Below are 12,608 nucleotides of genomic sequence, written 5' to 3'. Positions count from 1 at the left end.
CAGCATATTATGCTCCCAACGTGGTTTTTGTTTGCATTTCCCCTTTAACTTCGCGTTCTGTACAGAAACACTTCCTAACCATCAAAATCAAACAGTCACCAAAAATCATGGTTTACTGTTTAAATTTAATATAATTCACTTTAAAGATAAAAAAGGCCGTCACCGCGTTCACCTTGGAGCTGTGCGGAGACCAGCGTCTCCCTGCAATCTTCGGTCTTCTCTCAGGGCCTAGTTAGACACGATTCCTCGTTGACACTTCACTGGATTTCAGGGAATGAGTTACAGAGCATGTTCTCCTGGGAAGGCAGAAATAAAAATAGCGTTAAGAATGGACTAATGTAACAGTTCTCAACATCTTTTATCCTCAATTGCCCGTTTTTAATTCCCTATATCAGTTGTCATTTAAATAGTACCCAATACAGAAGAAGCATGCCTAATTAGCTTATTAAAAAAAAAGGCTTAATAATACAAGACGAAGACCACACGGGTATAAAGTCTTACTCTGCGCCACTCTGCTGTCATTTGGGGGCCTTTCTCAGCCTGGGTGTACCCCTCGTGCTGTCCTGCCCTGGCAACCCTTGGTGGTGGGTGCGGATCGGGGTGTGTGAGACAGTGCAGAGGCAGAATCACCACATCCAGGGGCCCTGGGCTTCGAGTCCTTCCAGCTCTGCACTTACCTGCAGGGCGACTCACCTCTCTGGGACTCGGTTTCCCCATTTTGAAGTAGGGTGTTGAAGAAGGCGTTAGGAATGGCCTACACTAAATTAAATCACATTTGGCACCTAAGTCTGCCTTCTAACACGGTCTCTATAATTCCATAAAGATTTCCCCAGTCTATATAGACAATGGAATACTACCCAGCTACAAAAAGAGTGAAATAATGCCATTTGCAGCAACATGGATGCAACTAGCGGTTACCATATTAGGTAAACAAATCAGACAGAGAGACAAATACATGCTGTCACATGTATGTGGAATTTAAAATGAGCCTATTCTGTAAAACAGATCCCTGGACATAGAGAGCAGACTTGTGGGTGCCAAGGGGGAGGCATTGGAAGACAGGTGGGATGGAGATTTGGGGTTAGCAGGCCCAGGATATTACATGTAGAATTAGAACAAGGTCCCGCTGTACAGCCCAGGGAACTGTATTCCATAGCCTGTGATAAAGCAAAATGGAAAAGGATATTTTTAAAAAGAACATGTACAGACACACAACTGAACCACTCAGCTGCCCAGCAGAAATTAACACGACATTGTAAATCAACCATACTTCAATGGCTCACTTTTTTGCTTCATCGTTCCCCCAGTTTTATGAAATACTACTGTGTCTTCAGTCTTTCAACCTAGTGAAGTAATTTCAGAAAACACTGCTTGCTTTTAAATGATTTATTCATGGGCCGTGTTGTTAGTAGAAAATGCTGGTACTAAATCAATGTATCATAAGACACTCCTGCTCAAGTTCAAAATGTTAGAATAACAGGACTTGTCTTCAGCAACCACTGCAAATATTTGCGGGTGTAAATCAGGCAGGACTGGTTTTACTTTGGTTTAAAATATTGCTTGTCTGGTGGCTCAGCACTAAAGAATCTACCTGCAATGCGGGAGATGCTGGTTTGATACCTGGGTCCAAAATATCCCCTGGAGAAGGATAAAGCAACCCACTCCAGTATTCTTGCCTGGAGAATCCCATGGACAGAGGACCCTGGCGGGCTACAGTCCATGGGGTCACAGAAAGTCAGACATGACTGAGTGACTAAACCACCTAGGAAACTTAGAATATTTCAATAACTTTACAGAACATTACAGAAAATAACATAAGGTACAGACCTCTGATCTTTGTCAAATCTGAATATTTGGCTGTATTTGCTTCAAGTTTTTTAAAATAAAATGTTACAGGTGCAGTTAAAGCCTTCTATCTACTTTCCCCATCTTGTTTCTCACCTCTGCCTCCCACGTATGAATTATTATGCAACGAATGTTTTCTCCTTTGCATATTTTTGTAATTGTAATACATGTGAATATATAACAAATAAAGCACATTACTGACACATACTTGTAAACTTTATGTAGATGATAACAGACCATCTTTCAGTGTTGACCTTTACCCGTGGTAGCCCACTTACGTTCATGCATTCTGATTGTTGTGCAGCATGCTTTTATGCGCGTGTACTTCAGTTTATGTACCTAATGGCAGAAAGTGAAGAGAAACTAAAGAGCCTCTTGATAGAGATGAGAGAGGAGAGTGGAAAAGCTGACTTAAAACTCAACATTCAAAAACTTAAGATCATGGCATCCAGTCTCATCACCTCATGGCAAATAGATGGGAAAAAAATGGAAACAGTGACAGACTTTATTTTCTTGGACTCCAAAATTACTGTAGATGGTGACTGCAGCCATGAAATTAAAAGATGCTTGTTCCTTGGAAGGAAAGCTAGAACAAACCTAGATCAAACCAGTCCACCCTAAAGGAAATCAACCCTGAATATTCATTGGAAGGACTGATGCTGAAGCTGAAGTTCTAATACTTTGGCCACCTGATGTGAAGAGCCGACTCACTGGAAAAGCCCCTGATCCTGGAAAAGATTAAGGGCAGGAGGAGAAGGGGACGATAGAGGGTGAGATGGTTGGATGGCATCACTGATTCAATGGACATGAGTTTGAGCAAACTCCTGGATATAGTGAAAGACAAGGAAGCCTGGGGTGCTGCAATCCATGGGATGGAAAAGAGTCGGACACGACTGAGCTACTGAACAAAAACAATCTCAGTTTATGAATCCATTTTACTATTAGTGGATATTTAAATGGTTTCTAATTGCTTGCCGTTGCAAACAGTGTTATTAACACAATGTTCTCATACTTATTTACTCGGGCACCTGTGTGAGAGTTGCTGAGATGAAGATGCACCTTTTCAACCTAAATACGTATTTCTCAACGTTCTCCAAAGTGTGGGTTTCTCTGCTTCCCATCCTTACCAGCACTTGACATCATCTGATGTTCACATTTTTTCTGATCCAACTATGTAAATGCTACTTCATTTTCATTATAATTTGTGTTTCTCTGATTGCAAGTGAGTTGGAGTGCTTTTGTTTCACGTTAATTGAATTTCTTCTGTGACCTATTTGTATCCTCTGCCCATTTGGCTTTTGAGTTGTCTTTGCTTAGATTTTTCCTTTGTGCCTTGCATGAGGTAGGTATGTAATTTTTTCCCCACATGATTAATCAGACTTTACACCATCATTTATTGAAGCATTTGTCCCTTCCACCTCCCCACCAAATTTGTAATGTCATATACAGTTTCCATGTAGGAATGGTTTCATTTTGTAAACCTTTGTTTGCTGTTACTGGTCTATTTTCCTATTACTGAACCAATATTGATTGTAATAGCCGCACTTAATTATCATAGCTTATAACAAGCTTTCTTACATGGCAGAGGAAATTCCTTTACCTTGTTCTTTATTCTTTGAAAGCATTTTTTCATGTAAATTTTAGACTTAATTTGCAAAAACTCTGTAGAGATTTTGGTTGGAAATATAGTGAGTTCAGATATTAATTGGGAGAGAATGAGATGTTTTTACAATATTGAATCCTCCGAAAAATAAGATATAGCTCTACTTTTATGACTTTTTTATTTATTTTAACTAGTTTCAGATTGTTTTAAAAGGTCCCCAACATGTTTTGTTAGATTTACGACTAAGAATCTTATGGGTTTGGGTACTAGGCCTTCTCAAGTGGCTCAGTGGTAAAGAATCCCCCTGCCAATGCAGGAGATGCAGGAGCCATGGGTTCAGTCCCTGGGTCGGAAAGATCCCCTGGAGAAGGAAATGGCAACTCACTTCAGCAGTCTTGCCTGGGAAATCGCATGGATAGAGGAGCCTGGTGGGCTACAGTCCATGGGGTTGCAAAGAGTCAGATGTGACTGAACATGTTTCATGGAAGAAGAAATAAATTCAGTTTTTAAAAACTCTCTCATTAGCTCCATATTTGTTGATTCTCTGGACTTTCTGTGATGACTGTGGGGAGTTATGCAGTTTGTTTCTTTTTGTTTTTCCATCTTTTCACTTTTCTTTTTTCATCTCTGACTCTGAGGCTTAAATTTCTAATACAATAGGATATGAGCAGTGGATGGTCATGGCCTCTGTCGCTCTTGGCCCCTACGTTTCCTCAGTAACAGCATTCATTCTCCATCGTGTGTAGCACGGAGTAGTCTGCTCTGGCTGCCAGAACAAACACCGTAGACTGGCTGGCTTAAACAACAGAATTGTATTTTCTCCTAGCTCTGGAGGATAAACGTCCATGATCGAGGCTCCAGATGACTTGGTTTCTGGTGAGCATTTACATAGTTACCTGGCCTGCAGACAGATGTTTTCTTGCTGTATCTTCACATGTGCTCTCCCTTGGTGCCCAAACACGTGCATGCACACACATATACACACACATAACACACACACAACACACACGCACAACACACAGACAACACACACGCACACACACACAGACAACACACAGACAACACACAGACAACACACAGACAACACACACAGACAACACACACACAACACACACAACACAAACAACACACAGAACACACACACACAACACACACAACACACACACAACATGCACACAACACACACGCACACACACAACACACACGCACACATACATAGACAACACACACACATAACACACACACAACACACAGACAACACACACACAACACACGCGCACACACACACAGACAACACACACACAACACACACACAACACACACAACACACACAGACAACACACACACAACACACACGCATACACACACAGACAACACACAGACAACACACAGACAACACACACACAACACACACACAACACACACAGACAACACACACACAACACACACAACACAAACAACACACAGAACACACACACACAACACACACAACATGCACACAACACACACGCACACACACAACACACACGCACACACAGACAACACACAGAACACACGCACACACACAACACACACGCACACACAGACAACACACAGAACACATACACAACACAAACAACACACAGAACACATACACAACATGCACACACACACACACACACACACAAGCCCCCTGATGTCTCTTCTTAAAAAGAAACTAATTCTATCAGGTCAGGGCCCCACCCTTATGACCTCATTTAACCTTAACTTTTCCCTAAAGACCCCATCTTCAAATAAGCCATAAAAAAGGTTGGAGGAAAAACTGCAATATAAGCAGTGAGAGGTAAGGTAAATGATGCAAGGTTATTAATAAATTTAGAGAATTTATCAGAAACATTTAGTCAAACATCTCCTAATAAATTTGGTATGAAGATCTGATAGTGAGCCAAGACAACCGCTACACACAGCACTGCGAGGGCATGTGTGCCCAGGCATGTCTGACTGTGCGACCCCGGGGGCTGCGGCCTGCCAGGCTCCCCTGTCCATGGGCTTCTCCTGGCAAGAACACTGGAGTGGGTGGCCACGCCCTCCTCCAGGGGAGCTTCCGCCCCAGGGACTGAACTCGGTTCTCCTGCACTGCAGGCAGATTCTTGACTGTCTGAGCCGCCAGGGAAGCCCACACAAAGCCGTATCATTCTGTTATTACTCTAATGTCAGGCAAGAAGGTTTCCATCTTGTATAACATCTGTAGTATAAAGCAGATGAGGAAATCATCTTAATGCATTCTGTAACTCATTCTTAAAAATTGAATATCAATTATAATTGTTTTGCTAAATTCTAAGTATCTCTTAAAGGAAATGTGAAATTAGAACTCATTCAATATTCAGAGAGGAAAATTTTGATAGACAAATCAATAACATAGTGCTTTAAATATTTTATAAAAAGTGTTTTAAATAAGATACATGAAATGAGAATCATTCTGTTAGTAACCAATTTCCAATACTTGCATTTAGGTGTAACTTTACCTACAAAACATTTACACTAGCAATAAAAACTATCATAAGTCCTTTAGTGATGCTTGGGTGAAATCAACTTCTAAATGTTCAGCTGCAATGACATGGCAGAATTTCTTAATCAGATGTTTTGGTTTTGAGCAATAGAAATCTACTCAAGCTATCTTGAAAATATGCTGTATAAAGGGTTTATTATATGTAATTAGGTTTATCACAAGGAACCTCAAGAATGCAGCAACATGAAGAATTAGACAACTAAACAAGAAAACTGAAAAATAAGTGTCTACATTCGTACTCGGGGACTCTGCAGCTTCCTGTGTTCATCACATCTCTCTCTCCCCAGAGCTCTTTCCTTGTGTTCATGGTCAAACATTTGCTCCCTATCCTGCCTTCAGACCGCGCCTCATTGCATGCATCTCACAGAGGTTGACCAGCAGCTTAACTTCAAATCTCTAAGGGGGAGACTCTCATTGGCTGTGAAGGTCAGGGCAGTCCCCACAAGTGGACACACTGACTTCCAGGAATAAAAGGGGGCTTTGGGGTTGGTATCATTTGGAAAAGGCACACTCGCTCAGATTTTGTGTGTAGATCACGCAGTGCTGTTGGGAGTTTCAGAAATGAGACTTGAATGTAGGAAGTCCTCAGTCTGTGGGGCCTAAACAGCTGCCCGTCTCCCTCCAGTGGTTACGTTTCTACATCTCCAGCTTAATTTCAGCGTAAACCTGAACATGCATGTAAGGAAACTCTTTAATTTTGTATTCACATCTAAAAACTAGGCCCAAGGCTCTAGATTAGGTGATTTTTTTTCCAACAATTATCTGAAAAGCTTAGAATCATTTTCACTCACCAAGCTCTTAGGAGAGAAACTATTAATTTTTGAGTTGATTTATTGCTGGAGCTTCATGAGATCAAATGCAAGTCTGAGGGATATGATGGGTTCTTTTTCCAAACCACCATATCTGGAAATATAAGACAGGCTCCAATTTTACAAAGAAATCTGTCACTGGGAAAATTAAATACTTGTCATCATACATGCATTGACCCTGCCTGGCTGTCCATCCCTTCTCCCCAGGACCCCTCATTGGTCCCCAGCCTCTGGCCCCAACTGCTCTTCACCTACATCCCAGGCAGCTATGCCTGCTCGGCACGCCTGGTCCCTCCCGTGTTCCTCGCTGAGGTCAGAACCTGGGCTTTTCACCACTGGAAACAAGGGTCACATGTTGGACCTAAAGTAGCCAGAGAATTAGCATGGCAATCAAAACCCACCAGGATTAAGACCCGCTAGATAATCTCATCACCTTTCATTTGGCAGTTTCTAGAGACAAAGTATGGCTATTTGCTTCTTTGGGGAAGAATGTTGATCTTGTACTTAACCTGCCTGGGCTGGCATAGGGCACAGAAGACTCCTGGTACTACCAGAGAGAGAATTGGAAAACGGAAGTTAGTATACAAGTCTCAGCCTTTAAAGGAAGCAGAGCCTTTGGGTTAAGGTTTCTCTACGTTTATTTAAATCTTTGAAATGAGTCATTACTGATTCATGGCCCAGCTATTTGATTTCTAAAGGACTGACTTCTTGATTTTTTTTATAGGTTTCTTTATTATAAAACTTATCAGGACTATATATATTTTTTTGGTCATGCCCAGAGGTATGTGGGATCCTTGTTCCCCAATCAGGGGTTGAACTCGAGCTCCCTGAACTGGAACCGCAGAGTCTTAACCACTGGACTGCTAGGAAAGTTCCCGACATCTTGATTTTTAAATTGACAGCAGTGAAAAGTGAAAGTTTTTCTTTGAAAAACTGATGTTCTTTTAGGTCATTTCTGTCTCTCTCCAGAAATGATGTTTTAAAAGGCTAATGACATTAAGTTACAGAGCAAAGCAGTTCACATTATCCCATTTGGTTCTACTAATAAGCTTAGTGATTATGTGGACAAAAATATGTTATTGTTCCCATTTCAAAAATAGAGAAAGTGGCACAAAGCCCTTTAGAATCCTTGCCCACAGATCACTGGCCAAACAGGAAGTGAGCCAGTGGCGCTCTGCCCTGCCTCCCATGGTTTGAAGCTCTGCCCTCTTTCCTATTTCCTGGCTCTTCTGTGTTGAAACGCTTCGCGCCTTCAGCCAGGAAATTCCTCCACTGGAAACACAGTTAGCCAGTCTGGCCTTTTGGAAGCAGTTGTGAAATGACCGGTCCTCGTGGTTCGGTTTGTGTTGGTATATCTCAGAGCTGGGCGGTCCAGATGATAACTTTGGGGCAATGAGCACCTTCCCACTCCTAGGAGGTGGGAAAGCCCTGAATAGCAACATCACCACCACCAACAAACAGTCCCAAGAATCTTCTACAGTCTGGAGACACAAGACCAAAACAAATGAGCAAATGATCACCACATAAACCAGGAGCTTCTGATGAGATGCAGGGCGTGAAATGAAAGAAGCTGACAAAGTAAAGCAACAAGGCAGCGTGTATGGGAAACACATTTGTCAAATGAAATGCGGGTCGTGTGAACTAAGGGAGTGGAATTTCTTATTCTATTGCTGATCAGCAGCACGGAGCTCAGAGGAAGGAGGGATTCTGAAGCATCTGGGCTGGTTGGTCAGACCTGGTGGAGGAGGCGTGGCTTGGGGGAAGCCTTCAAAGAACACTGGTGTGTAGACAAGCAGGAAGGATGCAAGGAAGGTGTGACGGCAGAACAGGAGATGGCACGGGTGTGGGGCATCCTTGTGATGTACGTTGGAATAGAGGGAATCAGTCATTTAAAAAATCAACTTAAAGAGCATGCAAGGGCCAGGTGGTAGAGGTCCTTGAATGCCAGCTGAGGACAGACGACTTCATGGGCACCAAATGGGCTGAACTTGGGTGGATGCAATTAGGAAGTGATTTTACTCACCAGCACCTCCTGAAAACACAATCCAAATAGGATTTCCCTTCTTCACCCCTTGAGTGACTTTTTGAGCAGCTTTCTGGGCAAACTTAGGGCTTTGACTAAACCTAAATAAACATGCCAGTCCCTCATGAAGTCAGAGCTCGTCTCTTGCCTTCAGCTCGGGCAGACCCGAGGTTTGGGAGCCAGCACTGGGTGGGGGGCTAGTCTGCTCTTGCTCCGGCCCCTCCCCACCGCGGCTTTGGGTTGCTTTAGGGTTGGAGACGAGGGCAGAGAAAGGCTTAGAGGGGAGGAGGCATCCACCGCCAGGATGTTTGTAGTTCTCATTTGGCCACCTAACACGTGGCTGGCATCCAAAGGCTGGCATCCAAAGGCTGGCTCCTCCCCACGGCATGGCACGGCAGCCAACGTCCCGCTGGCTGTCCTGACACAGCACTGTTCCTGGCTGGCCGCCCACTGCCTCCCTCTGTTAGGATCCAGGCAGGCAGCTCTCTCGGATGGGATCCTCCAAGGCCGTCCTTCCCAGCTACTCCCCGAGGTACCCAGGGATCCACAGGGAACGCTGCACGTCTTTGTTCCAGAAAATGGATGGCTGCTCCCCAGGACAGCAAGCTGCCTTTTTTCCCTGCCCCGACTCCACGGGCAGTTAGCTCACCTCCTCACCTTCATCCTGTCTGATCCAATTTGCGGGGACATTTTCCCCCAGAGTTATGTTCCATCGTTGTAGCAAAACCTCCAGCTGGAGTGTGAGATGCAAGGTGCCCCCCTTGCAGACAGCGCCAATCTCTGCAAATAGGTGGACTGAGATACCTTTGGTTTGGAGGTGGGAGGGGAAGGAACGCGGCGAGACTCTCTACTCACAGGAGTTCCCCGACTACCAGGAATCTCACTAATGAGCCTCTGTAAAGGCTGGACACAGGGGATGGTATTGATTATTGATGGATCCATTTGGTCACCTCCTAGTTAGTCCTAAAATGATGGATCTAGTCTCTTTCTTAAACGTGAGTGCGTTTATCATCCGTTGTCCCTGCCTTGAGGCTTTGGCTGAAAACTCTCCTTTCACGTCCTGTGACACGGGCACTGGGAGTCCGAGGAAGAGGAAGACTTGAGGAATGGGGAACAGACAAGTGTTCTGCACTGCACTTTGCCTGGGAGCCTAGTGGTCTGTCTGTGAGCCTCTGCCCGCTGTCCTAAGTGGCTTGCTGTCCTTTGGCTTGCTGGCTTGTTGGGCTGTGGCTGCCTGAACTCAAGCGGGCACTCACAGGCCCTGAGGACTGCAGTTCCGTCTCCTTGCGTCATGGGTACTGCGTTTCTGTGTCGGTTGGACTCCATCTCCCTTGCTCCGACTTTGCCCTGGGGATTGTTCTGATGCTTTATCTTCTGGCAGTCGCTGTCTAATATTCTTTCAAGATGAGCTTAAATAAATATTTATCACCTAAAGTTGGGTATTGATTTCTCTCCTAATTTGTGGTCCTCAAAGTAAATCCATTTTCAGCCACGAGTGCTTGCATCCCACCTCCAAGATGAGTATTTGATGTGTGTTGATGTGTGTTCTCTGTCAAGTTCATGGCAGACATTTGAGGTGTCATGTGGGAAAACTTGGGCTTTGTGTTTTTAATTTTTTTCTAAATGTTTTGAGCATTAGAGCAGTAGCCCATGCTTCTAACAGATAAAATAATGTGGAGCAAACAAAGCTAGTTATCTCCTCTTTTCCACCTCTGCCCCAGTGCTGTCCATTCACTGATCCTCCCCTGAGATAACTGGTGTCAGTGTTTTGTTAATACACAGTCAAATATATACTTGAGGGGCTATCTCTTATCATACTTCCTGCAGCTCCAGATGTTCACAGGACTAGATGCCACTTGAAGACTCCCAGCCCTTGCGTCCTGACCTACTTTTTTAAAAAACATTTTTGATGTGGATCATTTTTAATGGCTTAGTCAGTAAAAGAATCCACCTGCCAATGTAGGAGGCATGGATTTGATCCCTGGGTTGGGAAGATCCCCTGGAGAAGGAAACGGCAACCCACTCCAGCATTCTTGCCTGGGAAATCCTGTGGACAGAGGAGCCTGGCGGGCTACAGTTCATGGGGTCATAAGAGTCGGACACGACTTAGTGACCGTCACCACCACCACACTGAATTTGTTACAACACTGCTTCTGTTTAATGTTTTTTGATTTTTTGGCCGTGATGCATACGGGATCTTAGCTCCCCAACCAGGTATCGAACGCACACCTCCTGCACTGGCAGATGGAGTCTTAACCACGGGACCGCCAGGGACGTCCCCCAACTTACTTTTTTCATTAGACAGTTTATCATAGATTTTTCTGCAAGTTAGTAGATCTATAATAATGTTAATTTCTTCATACATAATTATTTCTCATATGCATTATTTTACATAGAAGAGAAAAAGTTATACCAGAGTATGTTCCATATAGTCTAGAATATGTTCAGTTTGCTCAGTCTTTCCATCTTATTTATTTACATCCTCTCCTCTTCTCCTCCCCTCTTCCCTGATCCTTCTGCCCACCCGTTTCTCCTCCAGGGAATTTGTGCAAATAAGATGATACATATTTTTCTGGGTTTTTCTCCAGACTCATATAACCATACTAAGATAGGTAGATTGAAAATCATTATTTGCTTTACAAAAATGAGATTGTTGTATACTCTGCTCTCACATCTTAGTTTTCTCATGCAATAATGTCTCATCCAAATTCCTTTATGCTGACTAGCAGAATGCGAATTCATTTTTCTTCATGGCTGCATAATATTCCACAGTGTAGACGAATGTAATATATGTAGCCATCACTCTCTCAGTTGACATGCACTTTGTTTCAAATCTTTTTCACTGTAAATGATGCTGCAATGAACATCATTGTACATATACCCTGGAGACTTTTAAAAACTGAAGTACAGTTGACTTACAATGTTGTGTTAGTTTCCAATGTACAGCACAGAGTGTGTAAATATATATATATATATATATATATATATATATATATTCTTTTTCAGATTTATGTTGGGGACTTTTGCTTTTAGGAAATAGATTCCCAGAAGGATTGCAGGGTTGAAGATGTGTGTGGTTTCCATTTTAAGAGATATTACCAGATACCTTTCCAAAAGACTTTACATTTCCACCAGAAATAGTTTTCCCCAGTCCCAACCAGAAATAGGTGTTATTATACCTTTTAACATTTGACAGTCTAATGACTAGAACGTGTTAGTTCTTTTAATCAGTATTTCCCTGACCACTAGAAAGCCTGAGCGTCTTTGCACGCGTTTTTGGCTTCTTGTATTTGCTCTTTGACGAGGGAACATAACCTGCCCGCTGGGGGGTTGTGTGTGTGGTGTGGGGTTTCCTCCACAGTTTGTTATAGCTCTTTGCGTATTACGGACATTGGCCCTTTCCCTGTCAGAAGCACAGTGAGTGTGTTCTCTGCTCCATTGTTTATTTGTAGATTTGTATGTGGCACAGCCTGCCATTCAAATGTTTCCAATCTTTGTACTGCTGGAAATGTCTTTTTGAAAACTAACATCTGGATTTCCTATCTTAGCTGAGAAGGCCTCTCACTCTAAGCCCACATATTGTAACCTAACTATTCTCATGGAATTTTTGTTGTTTTACAACTTTACACGCCATGGCGTAGAGTATGATGGTATTCTTTCCAGATGGAGAACCAGTCCCGCCGGCATCATATGGCAACAAACACTTCTTTCCCTCCAAGTGGAAATGCCAGCTCTGCTCACGTCAAGTGCACCCGTGCCTCGGGCACTGTTCCTGGGCTC

Source organism: Bos indicus, chromosome 16, assembly GCF_029378745.1.
Source record: "Bos indicus isolate NIAB-ARS_2022 breed Sahiwal x Tharparkar chromosome 16, NIAB-ARS_B.indTharparkar_mat_pri_1.0, whole genome shotgun sequence".
Lineage (NCBI taxonomy): Eukaryota > Metazoa > Chordata > Mammalia > Artiodactyla > Bovidae > Bos > Bos indicus.
Note: the sequence above shows the minus strand (reverse complement) of the source record.